We start from the raw sequence: 26648 nt of genomic DNA, 5'->3' as shown, positions 1-26648 counted from the left end.
TACATGTGTTCATTTAACACACACAACATCGAGTGGCTTGTTGGATAGTACAGGACCACACACACACTTGGGCAAACTTCTAATATATTCCTGCTTTCAGCAGTAAAGACAAGTTATGACTCTATTTACAAAGAAGCACCAGTAATAATAAATAAAATTAAATTATTTTCATGTTGGTCACCAAAAAGGTTATTTTCAACTTAATAGCTCAGTGGCCCTAAGAATAATACCCTTATCTTTCCAATTTTATAAGAAATTTACTTTTGTTGTCTAATGAACATCAAATGATATTAGGGAATGTCACAATGGTTGTTACAGTAAATGGCCTAGAAAGAAAATCCAGTAACAATTTTAACAGATTTGAGGGTATACATAAGCTAGATAAAAATATATGAGCCATACAGAAATTCAAAGCAATTTTAAATAATATCTATCAGTTTTGAATAATGAAGTTTTTCAGAACCTAATGTAGCTTCTTTCTGCAAAAAGACTAGGTGTATCACCCAAAGACCTTTCCTTAGCCAAGTACCATTTTATCCAATTAATTAAAAAGGAAGGTGGCAATTTCACTTCTTCTTTTCTAGCAAAAAGAGCCACGATAAAATCACAGATGAAAAGTCAGTTTTAGAAGTGAGATGTAGGTAACTGAATCCTCCAGGAAATATTTAAATGTCATTTTTCCTCGGTCAAAATTATACCAACACTTTGCTACATTTTGGGTGTTAACCTCAGTATCAATATTAAACAGCTGCATAAAAAATTTGGACTAACAAAACATGAGGTTTTGTTTCATTTTTAGCACAGAGTGATTGGCCACTCGTACAAAAATGTTTTTCTAGTATTATCTAAACGATTGACTGTTAATACTATGATTAGTATTAATCTATGCTACTAGTTAATACTCATAAATGACATACAAAATCAGTCAAAAGTATTCTTCTACAAATTATCAAATCTATAAACTCTGAAAGAAGCATTAATTGGAAAAAGAAAGAAAAACTGTAAAAAAAAAAACACCAATTTTGTGAAACCAATGAAATAAAAATTTTAGACTGGTGAAGAAAATTTATTTTGTATGGTCTAAAATAGTATATCATTATATCAATAATATTATAATAAAAATTTTTATTATTCTAATTATATCAACTAATTCCTACATTAACTCTATTTTTATCCCTAAATACATATGTAAACTGATGCTCAGAGTATTTTGAGTAATCTTCCTAAGGTCACACAGATACTAAGCAGCAGAGCTGAGTCCAGATTATCTGACCCTGTGGCCTGTGCACTTAAACACTATGCTCCACTGCCTCCCAGTTAGTCACCACTCCCAGTAAATACTCACCACTTCCAGTAAACACAGAGCAGGATGAGTTATGGATTCCGCAACTGCTATTACAGCATTGAGATGCAATTTATATGAAAAGTATCTGAATACACAATTAGTTCAATCCACTATATAAAAGGTAAATGCTTAAGTCTCATTCATTTCTTATAAATTTTCAAATTTGGGAAAGGATACAAAAGGAAGAAAAGTGCAAATCTATATATCATACCAATTAATAGGAAAATATAATTAGAGTTGTCTTTGGATTTAACAAGTATCAAAAACCCTTATCCTACTGTCCTTTCAGCCCTCTGAATTGCGTAGTAAGAATTTGAAATTTCACTGCTGAAACAAAAAAAGGTGGAAGACATGTGCATTTCAAAGCATTGTGCCCTTTTGCAATTTCCCTTCCATATTTATTATCCAGATCTTTAAAACACTTAACTAGAAGCTAAACCAATTCAAATGTATGTGTAAAATGTAAAATTGGAAGTGCCGCAATATCAACATGACCTTTGAAGTGTAACATTTTCCACAATCGGTTAGTTAATACTAGAAAAACATTTTATAGTGTTTAAAGCATAATCTTCATGTGTAATATTTGCAGCAAATACAAAAGCAAATACGGAACAAAGTACTTAAAAATCAACCACATTTTTTAAACAAAAACTGCAATTAATTTTAAACTACCACTTTTTCTGTAGTAGTTACATTGTCTTTCAAACATTCAAAACCCTATTAGAGTGCTCTGCTTTTCAAATACAAAACTGATGAAACCACTGTCACCCTACCCCAGTCACCTCCTGCAACTGGTAGGGCCTACTAGTATGACTAATTCTCCCCCAAATTACCCATATTAGTTTGCTTGAGAACAAAACTATGTATTGGGCAAAAGGCCAAAATGGGCCCTGACTGTGAGCCAATAAGCCCATGCTTGATTAATCCCCAAGGCACTGGTCTCAACAGCACATTTTCTAACCAACCACACTCCTCAGTCAAAGATACTTTAAGCACAGATAATAATTAGGTAGTCGATATTATCATAAAATTAAATTTTGAATGAGAGTAAATGTAGTCTTCTATCTTCAGATCCAATCATACATTTGATAAAAGTAAAGATATGCAAATCAATGCTAATAGGATGGCAAACTTTCCCCAAGAGAGAATCACACTTCAGATAAATCGCCACTCATAATTTTTTTATTTCATAATCAAGTAGCAATCCTTGAGACTCACTCTTTCCCTTTTGACTACTTTGATTAAGCATTTTCAGTAGAAGCTGATCAGAAGATACTTTTCCTCAGAGCTTTCTTTTTTTTCCTGCACCTCTCCTAGTAGGAGAGAAAAATTAGCAAGAAAAATGAATTCAGAATCCACCCCATTCCTATTTCCTAAATAGTGTAGATGTGTATACCCCATTGCCTTAAGCACCTGAGAATTAGGAAGAAAAAGAGTTCAAGGAAACAAACTGAGCAATCTAATATCTGGCTAAAGGACAAATTCTATCTTTAAGATTGAATATATTTTGTATCAACTCTAGGAATTCAGTTCATATTTCTTTAATGCAAAGAGTGAAAGAACAAGGTTACAGCATGAAGAGATAAAACAGTAAAACATCAACAAAGCAACTAAATTACATACCTCACCTGCCACAGAGAAAACCAATAAGGCTCAATGAATTTATATTGTACACGGACTTACTTAAGGAAAAACTCTGAAATATAATGTCTTTAGCTTTTGGTGTACTAAACATATGCTTCTCCCCATGCTGGAAGAAACTTTAAGAAGACGGCCTCTGGGTGGAGGGCAAATAGGACCCAAGCTATACTTTAACAGAGAAGCAAAACAAGATGGGAGAAAAGCAGTTGGGGAGGGAAGGTTTACATTCAACTCATGTAAAAATCATATATGTTGGCTTCTTACTGGGAAAGGACTGTAACTGGCAACTCTAAGAATGAAATAGGCGGAATCAACTTGTCAAGAAACAAAACAGCAGGAGGGTTACGTAGCTCTAGAGTGGATTACACCCCCAAACAAGACAAGAGTGAGACAAACTCAAGAAACAAAAAGACAAAAACCCCAACCCCCTCTCTTACTCTGAGACAGAATAAGATACACCACCAGGAACCACGAAGTCTCAACCCAGAATTCAGGTGCTCTCTCTTTCTTTGTCTTCCTCCCTCTCTCCCCCTCTCTCTCCCTCTCTTTCACTCTCATACTTTCAGAGCAAAAGGACAACATATTTTACAACATTAACAGAAAGCCAAGAATAAAACAGCTATGCCTGGATGGTCAGCTCTGCCCACAGAGGCTTCCTACAAACTCCAGGAAACCTCTTTTGACCACATCTTGATTTCCCAGAGTCAACCCTAGAATTTGTCCCATTTTGTTTGACAAAAGAGGGATTCATGGCCACTGCGGTAAAGCAAAGGCACAATCCTGCAAAATGGCTACATTTAAGGAGTCCACAGCATCTCAGCAGGCTCCTAAGTAATCTCCTTACCTCCTATACGACCCTATATCCTTTCTAAAAATATACCTTTCTAAAATGTAGACCATGATACTACTCCATTCAAAATCTTTCATGACTAGACATCGAAAAAGTCCAAATTCTGTGATCCAACATTCGAAGACACAGAGAATCCATCCTGATTCTTTTCCAGCATCATCTTGTTCTGTTCTATGATGGTACCCTTCACCTTCCCTCTTTCTGCCTTTACCTGTGCTACTCCTTCAGCCTAGAATTTCTTTCCATCCTCTCTACCCCATAAGTACTGCATACTAATACCAGCTCAAAATACCACCTCCTATTGTGTGAAGTCACAGACAATCTCCCTTATCTACGCCCCATTCTATGCCATCCCAGAGCTTTGTTTATACCCATTTTGGACACATTATATTCTGAATCACAGCCATTTATTTACATATTCATCTTCCCTACCTCTATACCACAGGGTTCTTTTTTTTTGGGGGGGGGGGGAGTGGGGGGAGTTACCTTTTTCTAAATTGTGGTAACGTACACATGGTATAAAATTTACTGTTTTAACCATTTTTAAGCATACAGTTCAGTAGTGATAAGTGTATTCACATTGCTCAGTAACCAATCTCCAGAACTCTTCCTCTTGCAAAACTAAACTCTCTATCCGCTAAACAACATCTCCTCCAATTCCCTCCTATCCCCAGCCCCTGGCAGCCATCTTTCTAATTTCTGTCTCTATGAATCTGACTACTCTAGGTACCTCATATAAATGGAATCATATAGTATTTGTCTTCTCATGACTGGCTTATTTTGGTTAGCATAATATCCTCAAGGTTCCTCCATCTTGCAGCAAGTGTCAGAATTGCCTTCCTCTTTAAGACTGAATATAATTCCGTTGTATGCATATACCACATCTTGTTTACCCATTCATCTGCCCATGAACACCTGGGTTGCTCCCACCTTTTGGCTATTTTCAATAGTGCTGCTATAAACATGGGTCTTTGAGGCCTTGCTTTCAATTCTTTAGGGCATATACCCACAAGTGGAATTGCTGGATCATATGGAAACACTATTTTCATTTTTTTTTTGAGGAACTGCCTTCCAAAGCAGCTGCAGCATTTTACATTCTCATTAAGAGTGCACAACTAAGGTTTCCAATTTCTCCATATCCTCACCAACACTTGTTAATTTCTATTTTTTAAATAACCACCCTAATAAGTGTGCATTTCCCTAATGATTAGTGATTTTGAGCTTCTCATGTGCTTATCAGCCATTTATATCTTCTTCAGAGAAATGTTTCCTCAGATCTTTTGCCCAATTTTTAATTGGACTGTTTGTGTTTGTTGTTGTGTTATAAGAATTTTTATATACTCTGGATATTAACCCGTCAGACATATGAACCACAGGGTCCTTTTTAAATTCACTTTTCTATTCCCTAATTTTTCAGAGTTGGCTATAAGTATTACAGAAATATATTTTGAGTTGAATGTTTCTTCCTTTTTTAGGTTTTCTTTGGGGGTGTGGTATATAATACAAAATTCAAGATATCCAAAAATGGGTACACAGTGGAAACTAAACTCCCTCCCATCCCTGTTATCCAGCCACTGAGTTTCCACCCCAGAGGCATTTTCCATTTTCTTATAATTCCCTCCAGAGATATTCCGTGCATATACAAGAAAACACATATCTTAATTTGGTCTCCTCCAACATAATAACCTACTAATACCCACTGTCTATACTTTGCCTTTTTGACTTAATAATTAGTCCATTTTTGTGTATATAAACTGCCTTATTCTTTTTAACAATTACAAGTACTAAATATTCCACTACATGTGCCATAATTTATCCAGTCCTCTAAGGATGAGCATTTGTTTCCAATTGCTGCCAAGAATACCCTTAAATATATATTATTTCACACAAGTACAAAATTTGTGGGTTAAATTCTAGTAGTGGGATCAAATAATATGCGTATTTTAAGTTTTGAACTATTTCTAAATTGGTCTCCATGAAAACTACAAAAATTCCTACATCCATTAGGCAATAATGACATTGCCTATTTCCCCACACCCTCAGTAACACTTCATGTTTTCAAGATTTGTTTCTTTGCCAATTTGATAGGTTAAAAAAAGAGTATCTCACTGAAGTTTTATGCATTTCTCTTTTATGAATTGCCTATTCATACCCTTTTGTATCTTTGTCCATTTTTCTATCTGATTGTTGGCCTTTTTCCCACCGAGTTGTTGGTTTTTTAATATATTTATGAATTAGCCCTTTTCCTATGATATGAATTGCAAATCTTCCTAATTTGTCTTTGCTTTTTGACATAGTTTTTTAAATCTGTTTTTGGCAATACAGAATTTTAATATAGTCAAATTCTACTATTCTTGTCTTTAACGGTTTCTGAGCATCTCTTATTTTCTATTCCTACAATTAGCATAGTGAAAATCCTCACTACCTTGTAAGTAAATTTTAGCTTCCCAACTGGTCTACTTTTCCTTACTCCCTCTACCTTTCAACTGATCCTATACATGTGTCAGATTAATCCTCTTAAAAACTGTAAATTAGTAGAGACACGAAATGTTGAGATTGCAATATAATAAAGATGTCAACTGTCCTGACAGGAAATGACTACTACAGTTTTCTCTTGTACTAATTAATTAAGCTCTGTCAAGCATCCTCAAACTTATAATTGTAAAGTTTTCTATAATTTTAATTCATTAGAATGTCATTGACCATAGCTTTAAGTATTCTAAACGAGAGAGACATTTTGATTGAAAACTAGGATTATATTCAATACACCAACTGCCTCAGGATTTCAACTTCACAGAACTATTTATTCTCTCCTCCCAGAATCTTTCTACTAAACTCTACCCTGCCCTAGTGGCTTCAAGCACACAGAGGCTGGTCATAAGAGCTTTAGAATCCAGGCTTTTCTAATCATAAACAGAAAATAATGTGTTTCTGACTCTACACAGAATATGGCACTATGACTCACACTTTTGGAAGGAGGACTAACGTTTCAAGCTGACAACTAGGTAATAAATACGATTAGGAGCCAAGAACAAGCAGAATATCCCAAAGTGTACACCTTCCATAAGAAGACACAAGCAGGCTTAATCAGCAAGACAAATTCAGATAAAAAACGCAGGGTTTTTTTCCCCTCAGGCACAACTAAATAAGCATCTTTTCAGCAGTACTGCCTTCCTAACCTCAAATCATTATTTCCCTTGATTACTTTTCTACAAAACTAAACATAAAAAAAATTTTAAAAAAAAAACAATTTTAAGTTGGACGCTCATTAACCAAATAACTTTTCACATTTCTTTGTAATGAGTTAAAATTTACATAGGATTCTTACAAACAGCTTACATACAGAGTCCTCAAAATTAACCAATGAAGTACATTTTATCTCCATTTTCCCAAAAGGAAAAGGAAATTCAGAGACCAAAAGTTCATGTTCACATAGCTGATAGTAGAGCTAGCACTTGAATAAAAGTCTTCATAACCCCAGTCCATATTCTTGTAACTATACATCATCACTTTAATGTCTAGAAATTTACATTTAATGCCTTTAATTTCCAAATAAAAGTTTTAATAAAATGTTTGGACTATTAACATCATGCAGCCATATACACCAGATAGGCCTCAAACTATTAGTCTTCTAATGTGTTTTCATAACCCATTTGTTCAGATTATAGTGCTTCTCTTACCCATAAGAAATAGTGAGACTCATAAAAAACACAAGCTAATTAGTTTATAAAGTGCTTCAAAGTACTCAGATAATAACAACACTAGATTATTATTATTTAACAAACCAAATAATAGTATCTTAATCTGACACTAATAAAACTCTTATTAAAGTAACTATTAAACAAATAAACTCTTAGAAAAATACCAAAATGCTTTGTAAATAATCTGCTACAACGGGCAAACTAAAAATTCAGGTAAAATGGCTAGATACTACACACACACACACACACACACACACACATATATATATATATTCCAAATATATGATACTCTGGAAAAGGCAAAACTATGGAGACAGTAAAAAGATCTGTGGTTGCCAAGGGTTAGGAAAGAGGGGTGAATGGGTGGAACACAGTGGATTTCTAGAGCAGTTAAACTACTCTTTATGATACTCTAATGGTGAATCCATGACATTATACATTTGTCCAAACCACAGAACATACACACCAAGAGCGAAGCCTAATGTAAACTATGAGCATTAGGCATAATGATATGTCAGTGTAGGTTTATCAATTGTTATAAATGTACCATTCTGGAATGCTGATAATGGGGGAGGCCCTGCATGTGTAGCGGTATGGAGTATGTGGGAAATCTCTGTACCTTCCACTCAATTTTGCTGTAAACCTAAAGCAACTCTAAAAAATAAAGCGTATTTTAACAACTAAGGTAAATTATCTGTGGCAACCCTAACCTTTTCAATCGTTGCTTCAGAGGTTCACTTTTATCTATTTAGTAAAAAACACCCTTGGACATCAACCCCAAACTTCAGAGATATTCTGCCTTATATACCCACTGCTCCTCCCAATCCTGCTCTGCCCCTCGTAGCCTGCTCACCCTCTAATATGACATTGGTAGACGAAGCCCAAAGACAGGGAGAAAATTACGTACAGACAACAGATGGAGAAGGCAGGTAGTTGCTAAGAAGGTAAAGAATTCATAAAGAGGGAAATCTGCAGGAAAATCCACAAGAGAGCATAGAAAGGAAAAAGCAATCCTGAGATGCTCTGAACTCATTGGTCTACATAATGTGAAAATCATATGAAATTAAATCATCCTAAAATACAAAATATAATATTACAAGCATTCCCCTTCTTTAAAATATGTCTTCGCTGAACACAATTCCAAAACCTGAAAGTGTTTACAATGTGTCCTCCAGCCACAAGCAAGATGATTTTTCAAAAGTTGACCATAAATGATACAAACATTTTTCAACAGAAAGATATATAAAAGTGTGTGTCAAAATGCCATTACACAGACCTAGCTCTCAGAATAAACCTTTGGATAAAATTGCAAAGATTACATTTTTATGATTTATTACATGAAAGAAAGATGTACATTTTTATCTTCTAGGTATTCTTAATCTCAGACGTCAGAAACATGCTATGAGTTACCAAACTGAGCAAGAGCTCAAAGAGATCTTGAAACAGTCACACAGAATGACGGTGGGGTGTGCGTGCTTGTTGGCTCTGCTCATCAATGAGGAGGCCAGGCTAAGCACTGGCAGACCCAAACACCCGAGTCATTTGGGAGAGGCTAAGGACTCCAGTGGCAAAACAGGGACCCATAATACAGGCTTAAAAATGGTTCTGGCAGAAGCCGCCACCATCACCACCACCTTAGCAAACATCAACCCTCTGTATCTAAAGTTTCAGGGGAGGCACAAAGGCTGGAGTTTCCCCAGTGATTCAACTCAGTTCAGCAAATACCAATTAAGCACCAACAAAGTACCAAGCACTAGGGTAAAGGTGCTGGGGGACACTGAAGAGAACTCCCTTGTATGTCACTCTGGGGAGGCCTGGGTAAGGACAGCCCCATGGAAATCCGCTCATGGAGAGGAACCAACTTGCCAACACCGACTTGCCAGCCCCTCTGGAAGTGAACCTTTGAGCCCCAGGCACACGCTCCATGAACTGCACCTCCACTTAATACCTGCTGACAACCTCACGAGGCCCTGAGCCAGAACCACCCTGCCGGAGTCCAGCTCCCGCGGGTCCAGGAGCACCCAAGGGATGAGTGGCGTCGGCATAAGGAAGAGACGAGGAGGCCTGTGTCTGCTTTGCAGGATCTTTTTTTTATTGTCAGAGCTTTGTGTGTTTATATAGTAAACATATCTCAGAAAAAATCTTTTATGACAGAGCATATCTTCCCTCAGTATCTACCAGTTTCTTTCTTTCCTCAGGTTTGGCTTGCAAACCTTGTGACTGAGGTAAACATATGTAAATAACTTCTTAATCTTATATCTAAGCAAACTATAGCCCTTAGCACCCATACAATCATGAGCATTCCTGAGTTTAAAGCATATACAAAAAGAGGCACCCCTCCCTTTTCTTCAGCACTTAGTAGCCTGAGGTGCCTGCCTTTTCCACCCAGGAGTGGTGGGAGCGGACTTGGTGGGGCAGATACCGAGAAAGAATGTGTCAAACCCTGGTTCTTTCCTAGGGACATAGAAACAGGGAGGGGAAGTGGGTGGTAAGCATAGCATTACAAAGAAACAAAGAACAGAATGTAAAATGGGTGGAGATGGTCTGGGGCCTGTCCTTGCGGAGCAGTCACCTTGCAATCTTCCTGCTCTGAAATGCCCTTCCAAGGAGTTCTCGCCTTGTGGTCCTCCTTGGAGCCTGGTGACCTTGTCACAGCATTGGCTTGTCCAGATGGCTCCCGACACCACCCAAACTGCAGACCCACAGCAACCATGAGATAATAAACAATTACTGTTGTTTTCAGCCACTAAGTTTTCCATACGTTACAAAGCAACAGAGGACAAATGCATCCAGATTTTATATATAAGGCTCAGAGAGGCCAACTTACCTACTACCAAATAGGTGAAAGCACTTAAACCACATCTGGAACTCAGTCTCTAGGCTTTAGGTTCAGTTTCCCTGTTATTAAATGACACCAATTCTCAAGTAAAATAAGTTATAATACCATAAGAATGATCATTCCTATACGATTACATGACCTGCACTTACACAGCAGGCTTTCCACAGCCTAGAAATACAGCACATGTCCCTGCATACTTAACAGACATGATGGAACCTGCAATATAGTTGAATTTGTGACTCTCCGCGGTGCTTTTTGGGGTTTTTTACTGTCTTCTGAAAGAATTCTGTTTTTTTCAATGTACAGATTTTTAAAAATAAAAACCTAACATTTATAGCATTTTAATACTAAACAACTACATTACTGGCATTGAGGATATGCATACACTTTACAATCTTAATCACAATAAACATTTGTATAATTTTAAACAGAATTAATGTCACACTAAGAAAAGCACCACTGCTCACTGTTTCTTTAAGGATTTGCTTTTTTGCATAAACTCTTCAACTTTTAGCATTACACAAAGGTAGTAAAATATAGATCATCAAAATGTTCATGAGGTGAAATCTTAAATCCTAGTCCATAAAATGGTTACCATCTTGCAGGACAAGGTGGCTGGCTCTACTCCTAGAGAAAGTCAATGGAACATTTCACAGTTACAACTACATCTGCATGTAAAGGTAACAACTAAGGACACATTGTTATTAAAAGGAATTGCAAGAACTCAGCCTACAACTTTTTAGCTCCAAACCTGACACTTCTCTCCTGTGCCATGTTTTAGCCAGTGGTTCTCTACCATGAATGCCTGGGGCACTTTGAAAATTACCAGTACCTGGATGGGTAAGATGGCAGCAAAGTAGAGGGATGTGGAATGCATCCCTCTCCACAGATGCATTGGGAATGCACCGAAGGACGCAATAATTCCCACAGAGAACCAGCTGAACACCAGCAGACGGCCTCGGACAGCAGAAAGGACCGCAAGGAGCCCGACATAACCAGTAGGGAGGCATCTACGACGGCTCAAAGAGGGTGAAGCGGCGGAGCTGTGGCAGACGGGAGGGAGTGAGAAACATACGGAGGGTCCGCACCGCAGCTTAGCGTTCCCAGACCGAGACATCGATCCACAGCTGAACAGAGTGTCCGGGAGCAGGAGCGTGGGAACTGGAGAGCCGGTTCAGGGTGAGAAACATTGCTGCCAGTAAGGTGACGGACCGAGGGGACAAGAGGGAAGAGGTCCGCGGCGAGGAGTACCCATCCCTGAGAGCTGCCCGGCCATGATAGCGGCTGGAGGCTACAGGCTCACGGGGGGGGGGGGGGGGGGGGGGGGGGAGGAGCCGCGCACATAGCCTCTCTCTCTCTTTCGGTGCCTCTGCAACAGGCAGTGGAGAGACGCCCCGTGGGCCACCTAAGGTGCTCAGGGATAACAAGTACCCTCAGGCACTCAGGCGGGGATAAATTAAAACCCCTTGGAATGCTGGCAGCAGGGAGGCTGCCGAGAAAAAACAAAAAACAAAACCAACAACAACAACAAAAAAAACCCAAGAGAGGCCCAACTCTAAGACTTTCTGTTTACGCCTGAGCCACCGGCATCCCTCTACAACAGGCACCTCTGAGCCCGACTGAAACAACAGTGCGCCACTGCTCACTCACTCCCAGGAGAAGGAGCCACTATTGTACCCTCTCCCTCCCCACACACCGACGCTTACAGACAAACAATAAAGGAACCTCTGCTGGTCACAGAATAATGCAAAAAAACCCAAGGCAAGGAGAAAGACACTTACAGCTGAGACGCTAAGGAAACAGAAATATTAGTATCAATTCCTATTGAACTGGTCCATTCTGGGATCAGTTCTGGATTTATTTATTTATCTATTTATTTATTTTTCTCTCTCTTTCTTCTTTTTTTCTTTATTAAATACGATCTTAGCCCTAAGGGATCTACAAGTTTTATAACATAATTTTTTAATGATTTTTTATTCTTTTTTTTTTCTTTTTTGCCTTTTTATATACTTCTATATCTAGCTAAGTTTTTGGTAGTACGGACAATATATCTCTCATACTTTCCTTTCATCCCTATCTTTTATACATTTCTATTCCTTTCTTTCTATTTGCATATTTCCAACCACACTACACTCTTCTGTTCCCCTTTCCACCAGCCATTTTAAGTTTATTTTATCTTCACATACTTACAAGCAACACTATCGATCTGCTCAGACTCCTTGCTCTATTCTCCAGATGACGCACCGCCTTGGTATTTAATATTAGGTTTTTGTCTTTATCTTAGTTCTTAGTACAGTTGTCTAATTTCATTCTGAGAATCTCCATTCTCTCTGGTGGTACTCTGGCTCTTTTCTATATTTGATCCTAGCTTACAAAATCTCCCTGGATTAATGTTTGTATGTGTAAGGTGTTATTTGTTTGTTTGTTTGCTTTTGCTTTTGTCTCTGATTTGTTCTGTTTCAGTTGTCAATTTCTGTTGGGTTCCTCTATGAATATCTGATACCACACTGGGGTTCTGTCAGGTCTTTCTAGAGCCTTATGTCCTAATGGATTCAGTAATTGTGTGTCTTATACATGTATGTGTTTCCTAGACTTAATATTTGTTTAATCCAATACTTGGACATTAGTCTGAGGCTTGGACAGTCTTCTATAAACACCTCTATCGCCAGGACAAGCAACCCCAAAAGTTTGGACAACCATGAGGAAACAAAGAAACACCATGCAGGCAAAGGAGCAGGAAAAAAACCCACAAGACCAAATAAATGAGGAGGAAATAGGAAAAATGCCTGAAAAAGAATTTAGAGTAATGACAGTAAAAATGATACAAAATCTCAATAACAAAATAGAGAAAGTACAAGAAACAGTTCATAAGAACTCAGAAAAACAAACAGCAATGGATAACAAAATAAGTGAAATTAAAAATACTCTAGATGCTATAACCAGCAGAATGACTGAGGCAGAAGAACAAATAAGTGAGTTGGAAGATAGAATGGGGGAAATAACTGCCACAGAGCAGGAAAAAGAAAAAAGAATAAAAAGAAGAGAATACAGTCTCAGAGACCTCAGTGATAACATTAAGCATACCAACATTCGAATAATAGGCATCCCAGAAGAGGAAGAAAACAAGAAAGGGTCTGAGAAAATATTTGAAGAGGTTCTAGTGGAAAACTTCCCCAACATGGGAAAGGAAATAATTCACCAAGTCCAAGAAGCACAGAGAGTCCCATACAGAATAAACCCAAGGAGAAATACACCAAGACACATGTTAATCAAACTAACGACAATTAAACACAAAGAAAAAATACTAAAAGCAGCAAGAGAAAAGCAACAAACAACATATAAGGGAAAACCCATCAGGATAACAGCTGACCTTTCTACAGAAACTCTGCAGGCCAGAAGGGAATGGCAGGATATACTGAAAGTCCGGAAAGAGAGAAACCTACAGCCAAGAATACTCTACTCAGCAAGAATCTCATTCAGATTTGAGGGAGAAATCAAAAGCTTTCCAGACAAGCAAAAGTTCAGAGAATTCAGCACCACCAAACCAGCCTTACAACAAGTGCTAAAGGAACTCCTCTAAGTAGGAAACATAAGAAAAGGAAAACACCTACAAATACAAACCCAAAACAATTAAGAAAATGGTCATTGGAACACACATGTCAATAATCACTTTAAATGTAAATGGATTAAATGCTCCAACCAAAAGACACAGACTGGCTGAATGGATACAAAAACAAGACCCTTCTATATGCTGCCTACAAGAAACCCACTTCAGACCAAGGGATACATATAGACTGAAAGGAAAGGGATGGAAAAAGATATTCCATGCAAATGGAAGTCAAAAGAAAGCTGGAGTAGCAATACTCATATCAGACAAATTAGACTTGAAAGTAAAGACTATTAAAAGAGACAAGGAAGGACACTCCATAATGATCAAGGGATTCATTCAAGAAGAACATATCACAATGGTAAATATCTATGCCCCCAACATAGGAGCACCTCAATACATAAGGCAAATGCTAACAGCTATAAAAGGGGACATCGACAGTAACACAATAATAGTGGGAGACTTGAACACCCCACTTACATCAATGGACAGATCATCCAAACAGAAAATAAATAAAGACACACAAGCTTTAAATGACACATTAGACCATCTCGACTTCATTGATATTTATAGGACATTCCATCCAAAAATGACAGACTACACTTTCTTCTCAAGTGCACACAGAACATTTTCCAGGATAGATCACATCTTGGGTCACAAATCAAACCTTGGCAAATTCAAGAAAATTGAAATCATATCAAGCATCTTCTCAGACCACAATGCCATGAGACTAGATATCAATTACAGGAAAAAAACTGCAAAAAAGACAAACACATGGAAGCTAAACAATTCACTCTTAAACAACCAAGAAATCACTAAAGAAATCAAAGAGGAAAACAAAAAATATCTAGAAACAAATGACAACGAAAACACAACAACCCAAAACCTATGGGACGCAGCAAAAGCAGTTCTAAGAGGGAAGTTTATAGCAATACAGTCCTACCTTAAGAAACAAGAAAATGATCGAATAAACAACCTAACCTTACACCTAAAACAACTAGAGAAAGAAGAACAAAGAAACCCCAAAGTGAGCAGAAGGAAAGAAATAATAAAGATCAGAGCAGAAATAAATGAAAAAGAAAGGAAGGAAACCATAGCAAAAATAAATAAAACTAAAAGCTGGTTCTTTGAGAAGATTAACAAAATTGATAAACCATTAGCCAGACTCATCAAGAAAAAAAGGGAGAAGATGCAAATCAACAGAATTAGAAATGAAAAAGGAGAAGTCACAACGGACACCTCAGAAATACAAAACATCATGAGAGACTACTACAAGCAACTATATGCCAATCAATTGGATAACCTGGAAGAAATGGATAAATTCTTAGAAAAATACAATCTTCCAAGACTGAACCAGGAAGAAATAGAAACCATGAACAGACCAATCACAAGTATGGAAATTGATTAAAAATCTCCCAACACACAAAAGCCCAGGACCAGATGGGTTCACGGGTTAATTCTATCAAATATTTCGAGAAGAGCTAACACCTATCCTTCTCAAACTCTTCCAAAATATTGCAGAAGGAGGAACACTCCCAAACTCATTCTACGAGGCCACCATCACCCTGATACCAAAACCAGGCAAAGATGTCACAAAAAAAGAAAACTACAGACCAATATCACTGATGAATATAGATGCAAAAATCCTCAACAAAATACTAGCTAACAGACTCCAACAGCACATTAAAAAAATCATACACCATGATCAAGTGGGGTTTATCCCTGGGATGCAAGGATTCTTCAATATATGCAAATCAATCAACATGATACATCATATCAACAAATTGAAGGATAAAAACCATATGATCATGTCAATAGATGCAGAAAAAGCTTTTGACAAAGTTCAACATCCATTTATGATAAAAGCTCTCCAGAAAATGGGCACAGAAGGAAATTACCTCAACATAATAAAAGCCATATATGAGAAACCAAAAGCCAACATCGTTCTAAATGGGGAAAAACTGGAAGAATTCCCTCTAAGAACAGGAACAAGACAAGGGTCTCCACTCTCACCATTATTATTCAACATAGTTTTGAAAGTTTTAGCCACAGCAATCAGAGAAGAAAAAGAAATCAAAGGAATCCAAATTGGAAAAGAAGAAGTAAAATTGTCACTCTTTGCAGATGACATGATATTATATATAGAAAACCCTAAACACTCTACCAGAAAACTGCTAGCACTCATTGATGAGTTTAGTCAAGTAGCAGGATACAAAATTAATGCACAGAAATCTCTTGCATTCCTATACACTAACAACGGAAGAGCAGAAAGAGAAATTAAGGAAACTCTCCCATTCACCATTGCAACAAAAAGAATAAAATACCTAGGAATAAACCTGCCTAAGGAGGCAAAAGGTCTGTATGCAGAAAACTTTAAGACATTGATGAAAGAAATCAAAGATGACACAAACAGATGGAGGGATATACCATGTTCCTGGATTGGAAGAATCAACATAGTGAAAATGACTGTACTACCCAAAGCAATTTACAGATTCAATGCAATCCCAATCAAATTACCAATGGCATTTTTCACAGAACTAGAGCAAGAAATCTTACAATTTGAATGGAAACACAAAAGACCCCAAATAGCCAAAGCAATCTTGAGAAGGAAAAATGGAGTTGGTGGAATCAGGCTTCCTGACTTCAAACGATACTACAAGGCCATAGTGATCAAGACAGTATGGTACTGACACAAAAATAGAAAGGAAAATCAATGGAATAGAATAGAGAACTCAGAAGTAAGCCCAAACACATATGGGCACCTTCTCTTTGACAAAGGAGGCACGAATATACAATGGAAAAAAGACAGCCTCTTCAATAAGTGGTGCTGGGAAAATTGGACAGCTACATGTCAAAGAATGAAATTAGAACACTGCCTAACACCATACACAAAAATAAACTCCAAATGGATTAAACACCTACATGTAAGGCCAGACACTATAAAACTCCTAGAGGAAAACATAGGCAGAACACTCTATGACATCCATCAAAGCAACATCCTTTTTGACCCACCTCCTAGAATCAGGGAAAGAAAATCAAGAATAAACAAATGGGACCTCATGAAACTTAAAAGCTTTTGCACAGCGAAAGAAACCATAAACAAGACTAAAAGGCAACCCTCAGAATGGGAAAAAATAATTGCCTATGAAACAACAGACAAAGGATTAACCTCCAAAATATACAAGCAGTTCATGAAGCTTAATACCAAAAAAGCAAATAACCCAATACACAAATGGGCAGAAGACCTAAATAGACATTTCTCCAAAGAAGACATACAGATGGCCAACAAACACATGAAAAGATGCTCAATATCACTCATCATCAGAGAAATGCAAGTCAAAGCCACAATGAGGTATCACCTCACACCAGTCAGAATGGCCATCATCACAAAATCTGGAAACCACAAATGTTGGAGAGGGTGTGGAGAAAAGGGAACTCTCCTGCACTGTTGGTGGGAATGTAAGTTGGTACAGCCACTATGGAAAACAATTTGGAGGTTCCTTAAAAAACTACAAATAGAACTACCATATGATCCAGTCATCCCACTCCTGGGCATATACCCAAAGAAAACCAGAATCCCAAAAGAAACTTGTACCATAACGTTTATTGCAGCACTATTTACAATAGCCAGGACATGGAAGCAACCGAAATGCCCATCAACAAATGAATGGATAAAGAAGATGTGGCATATATATACAATGGAATATTACTCAGCTATAAAAAGGGATGAGATGGAGTTATATGTAATGAGGTGGATAGAACTACAGTCTGTCATACAGAGTGAAGTAAGTCAGAAAGAAAAAGACAAATATTGTATGCTAACTCACATATACGGAATCTAAAAATGGTACTGATGAACTCAGTGACAAGAACAAGGACGCAGATACAGAGAATGGACTGGAGAACTCGAGGTATGGGCGGGGGCGGGGAGTGAAGGGGAAGCTGAGACAAAGCGAGAGAGTAGCACAGACATATATATACTACCAACTGTAAAATAGATAGTCAGTGGGAAGTTGTTGTATAACAAAGGGAGTCCAACTCGAGGATGGACGATGCCTTAGAGGACTGGGGCGGGGAGGGTGGGGGGGACTCGAGGTGGGGGAGAGTCAAGGAAGGGAGGGAATACGGGGATATGTGTATAAAAACAGTTGATTGAACTTGGTGTACCCCCAAAAAAATAAAAAAGGAAAAAAAAAAATTTCCAGTACCTGGACATCATCCCCCAGAAATTCTGACTTAATTGCTTTGGTCTGTTTTAGCCATCTAATATACAATAAACCAGTGGTGATAAATGCACAGTTTATGCCACAAAGGGAGAAATTGCGGATATACCTATGTGTAAGCTGTAACATCCTTATCTCCCAAGACAAAGATATCTTGCAATAAACAAAGAGGAACAAGAAGGAAGAGAAGACAGGAAACTCAAACCCATTCTGCTGCTTCACAGAGCCACTAAAGATATTTTATTCCCCTGATCCCACTCCCTGAACCTCAGTACCCCATACCTTAACTCCACTGCAAGCTTTAACTCAAGCATCACCTCCTCCATGAAGCCTTTCAGGATCACACAGAATAAAGAAGCCCATTTTTCTGCATCCACCTTAGCCTGAACTGTACCTCTAAATAGCACATACCGCACAAGGCATATATTTACACATACATTTCTCTCACTGGCCTGAGGGCTCCTGCACAGTAGAGTCCCTATCTTATTCATCCTTCCCATCTTTGTCTCCAGGGCCTTGAAGATAGCAGATATTAAAAACTGTTTGCTGAATTGTATGATTTTTTTATGTTTGGTATGGTTATTTCCCACTTGGCCTCCTAGTAGACACCCTTCTGAAATTTTTCAACTTCTAATCAAAGAAAAGTGACTTTTCCTCCTCCACAACTGGACTAGGTTAGAGAACAATGTATGCAAAAAGGCCAGACATGGTGAGAGCAAGATACCAGTCGAACTGTAGGCCAAGAAAGAATAGGATGAATAGGGTAAAATGAGATACTTGAAGGTAAGATCAGGTATGAATATTTTTTTTTAAGGGAGGATTAGACAAACAAAAGGATAACCTGATTTTCATTCACAAGAAAGTGTGACGAAGGAGAGTGATTATGGTACATGTTTCTTTTTGGATTATGGTTTTCTCTGGGCATATGCCCAGGAGTGGGATTACTGGTAGTTCTATTCTTAGTTTTTTAAGGAATCTCCAAACTGTTTTGCATAGTGGCTGTACCAGCTTACATTCCCACCAGCAGTGCAGGAGAGTTCCCTTTTCTCCACACCCTCTCCAACATTTATTGTTTCTAGATGTTTTGATGATGGCCATTCTGACCGGTGTGAGGTGATACCTCATTGTGGCTTTGACTTGCATTTCTCTAATGATTAGTGATGTTGAGCATCTTTTCATGTGTTTGTTGGCCATCTGTATGTCTTCTTTGGAGAAATGTCTATTTAGGTCTTCCGCCCATTTGTGGGTTGGGTTATTTGCTTTTGCAGCACTATTTACAATAGCCAGGACATGGAAGCAACCTAAATGCCCATCAACAGATGAATGGATAAAGAAGATGTGGCACATATATACAATGGAATATTACTCAGCCATAAAAAGGAATGAAACTGAACTATATGTAATGAGGTAGATAGAACTAGAGACTGTCATACAGAGTGAAGTAAGCCAGAAAGAGAAAAACAAATACCATATGCTAACACATATATATGGAATCTGAAGAAATGGTACTGATGAACCCAGTGACAGGCCAAGAGTGGAGATACAGAAGTAGAGGATGGACTTGAGGACACAGGACTGGGGTGGGGGGCGAAGGGGAAGCTGGGACAAAGTGAGAGAGTAGCATAGACATATCTACACTACCAACTATAAAACAGATAGTTAGTGGGAAGTTGCTGTATAATAAAAAGAGATCAATTTGATGATGGGTGATGTCTTAGAGGGCCAGGACAGGGAGGGGGGGAGGGAGTCGCGGGAGGGAGGGGATATGGGGATATGTGTATAAATGCAGCTGATTCACTTTGGTGTACCTCAAAAACTGATACAAGAGTGTAAAGCAAATATATTCCAATAAAGAGCTTTAAAAAAAAAAAAGAACAGTGATTACAGGCAATTATATTTCCAATAGAGCTTTTAAAATTCTGGACTGAAGACCAATGAAGCCAGAAGCTCTGAGGATGAACCCAGGCCTAACTATTCTACCCTCACTCCCTCCCCTCCTGTTCACCTCTTTACATAGGGCAGTTCAGGTCTGGCTCATGGCTCCAAGCAATGACTTCTAACAAGCACTTTGCAATCTTCATCATACTTGATGATTCATAGCTTTAAATTTTAACTGGGTTCTACTTCATGAAACTCTGCCCTGAACCTGAACAGTTTTGCTTTCTCTTCTCTCCCAGCCTCTCTGATCATTCTCCTTCAGCGTCCTTATATCTTTCTTTTTCTTGTTTTGTCCCTAAAATGTCAATATCCTCTAAGACTCGCTTTCAGCCTTTTTCTCTTCTCTTTCTATGCAGTTCCTCTGAGCACTTCTATCCTTACCCATGCCTTCAACTACTCTCCATATGGCAAACACTCAGAAATCTGTTATCTCCAGGCCCCCCATCTCTTGTGATGCTCCAGGATCCTATATCCAGTTGCCTCTTAGATGTCTCCAACTCACCAATGGTATGTCCCACAAGCACGTTAAACACAACGAGTCCAAATCTGAACCATCACCTTGCCCCTCAGAACTGCTTCCTCTTACTCTTTTCTCTCCCACTACCCAGAAACCTGGCGGTCGTGCTAGCAGCCTCACTCTCCCATGCCCTTTACATTCAGTCTCAAAGCCCAACCAACTCTCCCTCCTCCTAAATATTTTCCTAAACATTCTCACTTCTGAGCACCCCTACTACTTCTCTTTCAGGTCATTCACGTTTCTTCAGTGGCTCACTACAACACATGGGATGGGAAATGCACCCTGAATTAGCTTTCCACTTTCATCACCTTTCATTCCTGACTTTGCCCTTCATACTCTAATATAATGACCTACATACAGTTCCCAGGACACACTATGCTCTCATAACACATGATTACTCATGCTATTAGCTCCACCTGGAAATGCTCTGTGCTGCCTGTCACCCTGCCCAGTGCTACTCAGCTGTCAAGTCTCAGCTCAAACACAACCATGGCTAAAGCCCTTCTCTGGCATTCCTGTCAGGATCAAGAGCTTCTGCTAGGCTTGCTCTGCATGTGTACGTATCTCCAGTAGAGCAAATAACACACAATATTTGAACTGTTGCTCAAGATGTCTACTGTCCTATAGACTACAAGCTCCTTGGTCAAGGACAGTGACTTTTCAACTCTATATTCTCAGCACTAGTTCAATGCACACAGCATATAGAAAATTTAAAAAAGGAAAAGCAGAAAAGAGAGAAAAAAGGAAGGAATGAATGAACTGTAGGCCAATGAAAGAACAAAAAAGATCAACTGGACTTTAAGCACAGAAAAAAATCCAGAGCTTAAGGAAGTACAGAAATCTATTAAGTCCTACCCATTTAAAAAAAAAAAATTGGAAATATGTGGTTATTAAGGTAGTACAAAGGTGACAGAAAAAACTTTGTCATTCCACTAAGCAGGCAATAAGGAGCTAAGAGTCTGCAATGGAGCAGCTGACAAAAGATTAGCAGAAAGGTCAGAGATAAAGGTGGCTCTTTCTCTAAGTCAAGCAATTCATGTACCTCAGTCTGTGGACTAAGCAAAAGACTGGCACCTTCCTCTCTCAGTTCACTACTCCTCCCCTCTGTCAGGATTCTCCACACCCCTTTCCCAGTCCCACTACCAAGTCCCAGCTTCAGTGGGTAATTCCCTGCAGCTGGAGCCACAGCCTGGGATATAAGAGAGAGAAGAGTCTTTGTTCTCATGGCCAGGACCTAGAGGAAAGAAAATGAAACTGCTATTTACTGAGAACCTATTTTATACCAGACATTGTGCTGCTTTAAGAACACTCACTGGGACTTCCCTGGCAGTCCAGTGGTTAAGACCCTGCGCTTCCACTGCAGGGGCCAATGGTCTGATCCCTGGTCGGGGAACTGAGAGCCTGAATGCCACAGGGCAAGGCCAAAAAAAAAAAACCACTCATGCATAATTAGTACCCCATTTTACAGATGAGGAATTTGTGTCCAAGGTCACACAGCTAAGCAATGACAGATCCAGCCTAAGAACCCAGCCTCCAAAATATTTCTACACCCTTGACCACCTCAAAATGGAGGGGCACGTGGTCCAGCCATTCTAGGTTGGAACTCAAAACATATTATTCTCCAAAACACTATTATTATAAAGTGTTGGTTAGAGTCTACAGTACCACTGATACACAATGGCACACAATGAGTTAACAAAGCTTTGGTGTCCTGGCCTGGAAATCTAAATGCTGTTTGTTATTTTATTCCTGGAAGCACACTGCTCAACATGACAAACAAAAGTGGTCTTGAAAATTTATTTGGGGAATACAAGGGGTTCTTAAGTGAGGCTTTTCCTTAAGAATATTTTCTTTCACAAAAAATCACCAAGGATAGAAACTATTTCTCCTTGTTATCTTGTAAGAGCAATGACACTATAAGACACCTGTGGGAAATGTGCTTATCTGACCAGGCGCTCATTTACAGTGTGCTGTCATTTGAATAAACCATTATACTAAACCCTACAGACCAGAGCTTATGATAGAAATGCCACAAACTACAGCAGTATGGCTGATATGCCTGTAATCTACTGACAAAATGTAGTCCTTAGCAAAGTGAAACCAGATGTCTGGTGTGAAATCAGATGTCTGTGGACTTGTCTTTCTTGGCTTCCAGAGCAGTATTAGCTACACTGAATACACAGCTTAGCTGCATATTAAACCCACGACTTGGCAAAATCATGACAGTTTGGACATGAAGCATCACCAATTTATTGTAATTCTTCTAAAGCAAAGACATTTCTGAAATAGAAATCCTAACTTTAAGCACTCAGCTAAATGTGGTAGTATGTCTTTCTCACTTTGGGAACAGTGTCAGAGCTTTTTAAACACATTATGGAAACCCTTCCCCTTCATTTTTCAAGCTGACACTCTTTCCACAGGGCAGTGGAATGAGCTGATAGGGGGAATCAGGTGTCAGTCCTTATCCCAGAAATTCTAGGATCAGATAGAACAGGTGATCACCTGTGAAAATGAAAATACCCAGGAAGCTTAGCACCTTTAGGAAAGTAAGTACTAGACTGCTTTCCACAATCACAAGCAAGATCAAAAGAAAGTGGGTGACCGCATAGAGAAACAGGGAGGGAAGTTAGCAGTATCTGTATGCCAGGCACTGTTCTTACACTTTCTTTTCATATACTCATTGTTCTGTTTTGATAGATGAGAAGTTAAGGGACAAAAAAGTTGTAACTGGCGTACAGTGAAAGAGCTAGTAAGAGCCAGGATTCATATCCATGTCTAAAAGACTATAAAAGGCATGCTACTTCTACACAGGACTTGGAGTGGAACAAAGAGCAGTAGTAAATAGCCAAGAATGTGGAGGTAAAAGGCAGAAACTTACAATTTTACCAAGCAGTGGTCATCTAAGACTGACTTCAGATGAGACTCACTTTCTACCTTTTATATCCTTGCAAAATTTAATTGTAATTTTTTTAACCTTATATAACCTTTGTAAGCAAATAAAAGACAACTTTTTTCACGTCAATTAAAAAAAAACGGTTATACGAATTCCCTGGTGGTCCAGTGGTTAGGACTCGGCACTTCCACTGCCAGGGGCCCAGGGTTCAATCCCTGGTTGGGGAACTAAGACCCTGCAAACTGCTCAGCGAGGCCAAAAAACAAAAAATTGGGATTGACATATACACACTACTAGATATAAAATAGATAACTAATTAGGACCTACTGTATAGCACAGGGAATTCTTCTCAATACTCTGTAATGACCTATAAGGAAAAAGAATCTAAAAAAAAAGAGTGGATATATGTATATGTATAACTGATTCACTCTGCTGTACAGCAGAAAATAACACATTTTAAATCAACTACATTCCAATAAAAATTAAAATAAATTTTAAAAATTAAAAAAAGGAACAAAAAAATGAGGTTAAATGTAAAGAAACTCACGCAAGTGCACAGCCTACTTTAGTATTTATTTTCCTAAGTGCATCATCCTTAACATTGTTCGTGGTTTCAAATCTGATGTCATTTTTATGGGAACAATTCAAAAAAATTATCCTCATCTAATTATTATGCTGGCTCAAATACATTTATTACACTGGAAAATGACTATAATTATTTATTACATGACACAAATCACCATGGTCAGTCATCCTTGAAAGTTTATTTCTGAAAGCATCAGTAAGGCAGGAAAATAACACTGTTCTCCCACAACACTGCAACCACTATCAATAGTACATGGGAAGTCTTGTACGTTAACACAACTATTCAGAAAAGCCACAGAAAACTGGTAAAAGGCCTGCCCCCAGATGGCCATCTCCAACAGTCTCCTCAGTCTCACCATCCTACTCACATCAAAGTGCTCAGCACTTCAGTGAAAAAAAAAAAGGTATCTATGGAATCAGTAAATGAACTATCACCAATAAACAACTATTTTCTGATTTTTCATGAAGTAAATTATGTGGCCATCTGCCACTTGAGCACAAACAAATAAGAAGGCAGGTTCAGGACATAGGCAGCCAAAGTCAAGATGTACTTGAGGGCAATTCTAGTTTTCCTGTGTAAGTATCCAAGAATGTGATTTACAAAAATCCTTGCTTATGGCTAACCTGAATTTTAACTAATTCAAAACATTTCTTTATATGGGACACAGGGGATGCATAAAGTGTTTCCAAACTTTCTGAGAGCAGTTATGTTTCATTTCACTAATACAAGGAGAGGAGGGAGTGGTGGACTTGAGATGTGATGCAAAAGTTTCAGAGAAGAACCATTAAAAGAGCTCACACTGAAAATCACAGCAAACCTTCAAAGACTTTCATGTGCTGCTTGGCAGCTTTTCAGAAGTGAAGAAAATGCTGGTGAGGGGGTATCAAAGTGAAAATCAAGAGACAAAGGCCCAGTCTGGTCATTTCCCCTCCCAAAATACCTTTCTCTGTGAGTTTAAGAGAAGATCCCAAAAAAACTTCAACACTTGTGACACTGCTATTAACTTTATGATCTGGAATCCTGAAGCATTTTTACAGCAGACCCCTTTTAAAATGTGAAGCTCCTTGGAGGAATTCCTGTTAATTACCAAGGAGAGCCATGATGCTTTAACTCCACAGACTCAGAGATTAGTCCAAGTTAGCTAAGAGGTAGGGACCTGAGACAGACAGCTACAGGACAACTACAAGACAGAGGTGAAGGGTAATGACAGTTTTCCGCCAGGTCAAGTGGCTAAAAGGGACCTAAGCCAGCTGTCAAACTCCCGGCCAACTCTACGAACACTCCAAAAAACCTGAAAACTCTTCGACTTGGAGCCTGTGACCCTTGAAGGTGGGCCTCAGGTTCCCGCTGAAAAGGGAGAATTTGGCCCCTAGATCCCCCAAGGGCAGTTCTGGATCTGGTTCTTCTCCCCCTGGCTCGCTCGCTCTCTCTCAGGATAAAGTCCTAGCTCCTTCCACCCCTAGCCATTCCTTACTTACCCTTTCTCCCGTTCTTCCTCGGTGAGAAGGGGTAAGTGGTTATTTTGTGCCCTCGCCCAATTTGGCCAAAACCCTAAAAGTAAAAATAACAGAGACAAACACGTGTTTTAAAACCCTGACGTTCAAGCCTCAGGAACTCCCACCACCTGCCCAACGCGTCCAGACGGAGGGCAGCGCGTCTCCACAGCGCTCTCTCACGGCCAGGACTTGGGCCGGAGTCGTCCCCTCCGGTGGGGGGACGAAGCGAGGGCGCGATCTGGGGGGGCCCGGCCGGTGGGGAGAAGCGGGTCGGCTGCGGGCCTGGCGCCACGGTCTCTCGGCTCCGGCTTCCGACCCGAGTTAGCGGGAGGGGGAGGGGGCCGTGTCGGCCACCCCGCGGGGCCTCAGAGAAACACGCGCACGCACACATGCTCACGAATCCGCAGGACTCGCGGCCAGCAGCCCCCCGCCTCCCAGCAACGCCCGTCCCCTCGGGGGCTAACTGCGGGGTAGAGGTCCCAAGCCTCGAGGACCACCAAGCGCCGGCAGCGACTCCGCGCTTGCCCACCCTAGCCAATCTCACAGCCCCCCACCCGCCCCCTAACCCCCGCCCTCCGCACCCGCTGCGCAGCTCGGCCCCAGGGAAGTCCCCGCGCGGGCCCCGCCCTCTATTGGAGGCTAGCTCCGCCCCCGCCCCCCTGCGCGCGCGGGAGCCGCGCGAAGCTCCGCCCCCGGCGGTAAAGCGGCCCTTCCGAGCGCCTGCGCTGGTTAGACCCAAAACCCGGCCTGGATCTGCAGCGGATCAAAAAACAACACTCGCTTAGCAGGCAATAATTGAGCGCTTGCTCTGACCGCAGCACCGTACTAACGGCCGAGAGAGGGCAACGAAGAGTTGAAAAATGTATGACGCTGTGACTTCATCCTCTCCTTGTTTTACAGATGAGGAAACCCAGACGTTAGCGATTGTTTTGAGTGCACAGCTACAGTGGCAAACTGCCCTATTGGGAGTCTCCCCTCTTGACTCCTCCTTATAGCGTATTTTCCACTAAAG

At 39.6% G+C, this 26648-nt stretch overlaps 1 protein-coding gene across 3 annotated transcripts in view; it reads right to left on the bottom strand.

The window, feature by feature from the left end:
• The window catches only part of IMMP2L (inner mitochondrial membrane peptidase subunit 2), an 875861-nt gene extending 849579 nt beyond the window's left edge, over positions 1 to 26282 (bottom strand). For 2 of the 3 annotated variants that reach the window (XM_057730838.1, XM_057730839.1), the window contains exons 1-2: positions 26218 to 26229; positions 25619 to 25691 (exon numbers count right to left, since the gene is read on the bottom strand). The gene's annotated coding sequence lies outside the window, so the exon portion shown is untranslated. Of the gene's footprint in view, positions 1 to 25618; positions 25692 to 26217 lie in introns of all 3 variants that reach the window. The other variant, XM_057730837.1, reaches the window with a different exon arrangement.
• Positions 26283 to 26648: the final 366 nt, after the last annotated feature.

This window comes from Hippopotamus amphibius, chromosome 4, assembly GCF_030028045.1.
Source record: "Hippopotamus amphibius kiboko isolate mHipAmp2 chromosome 4, mHipAmp2.hap2, whole genome shotgun sequence".
In the NCBI taxonomy this organism is placed as follows: Eukaryota; Metazoa; Chordata; class Mammalia; order Artiodactyla; family Hippopotamidae; genus Hippopotamus; species Hippopotamus amphibius.
The sequence above is the reverse complement of the archived record's forward strand: the minus strand, read 5'-3'. Positions and strand labels throughout refer to the sequence as shown.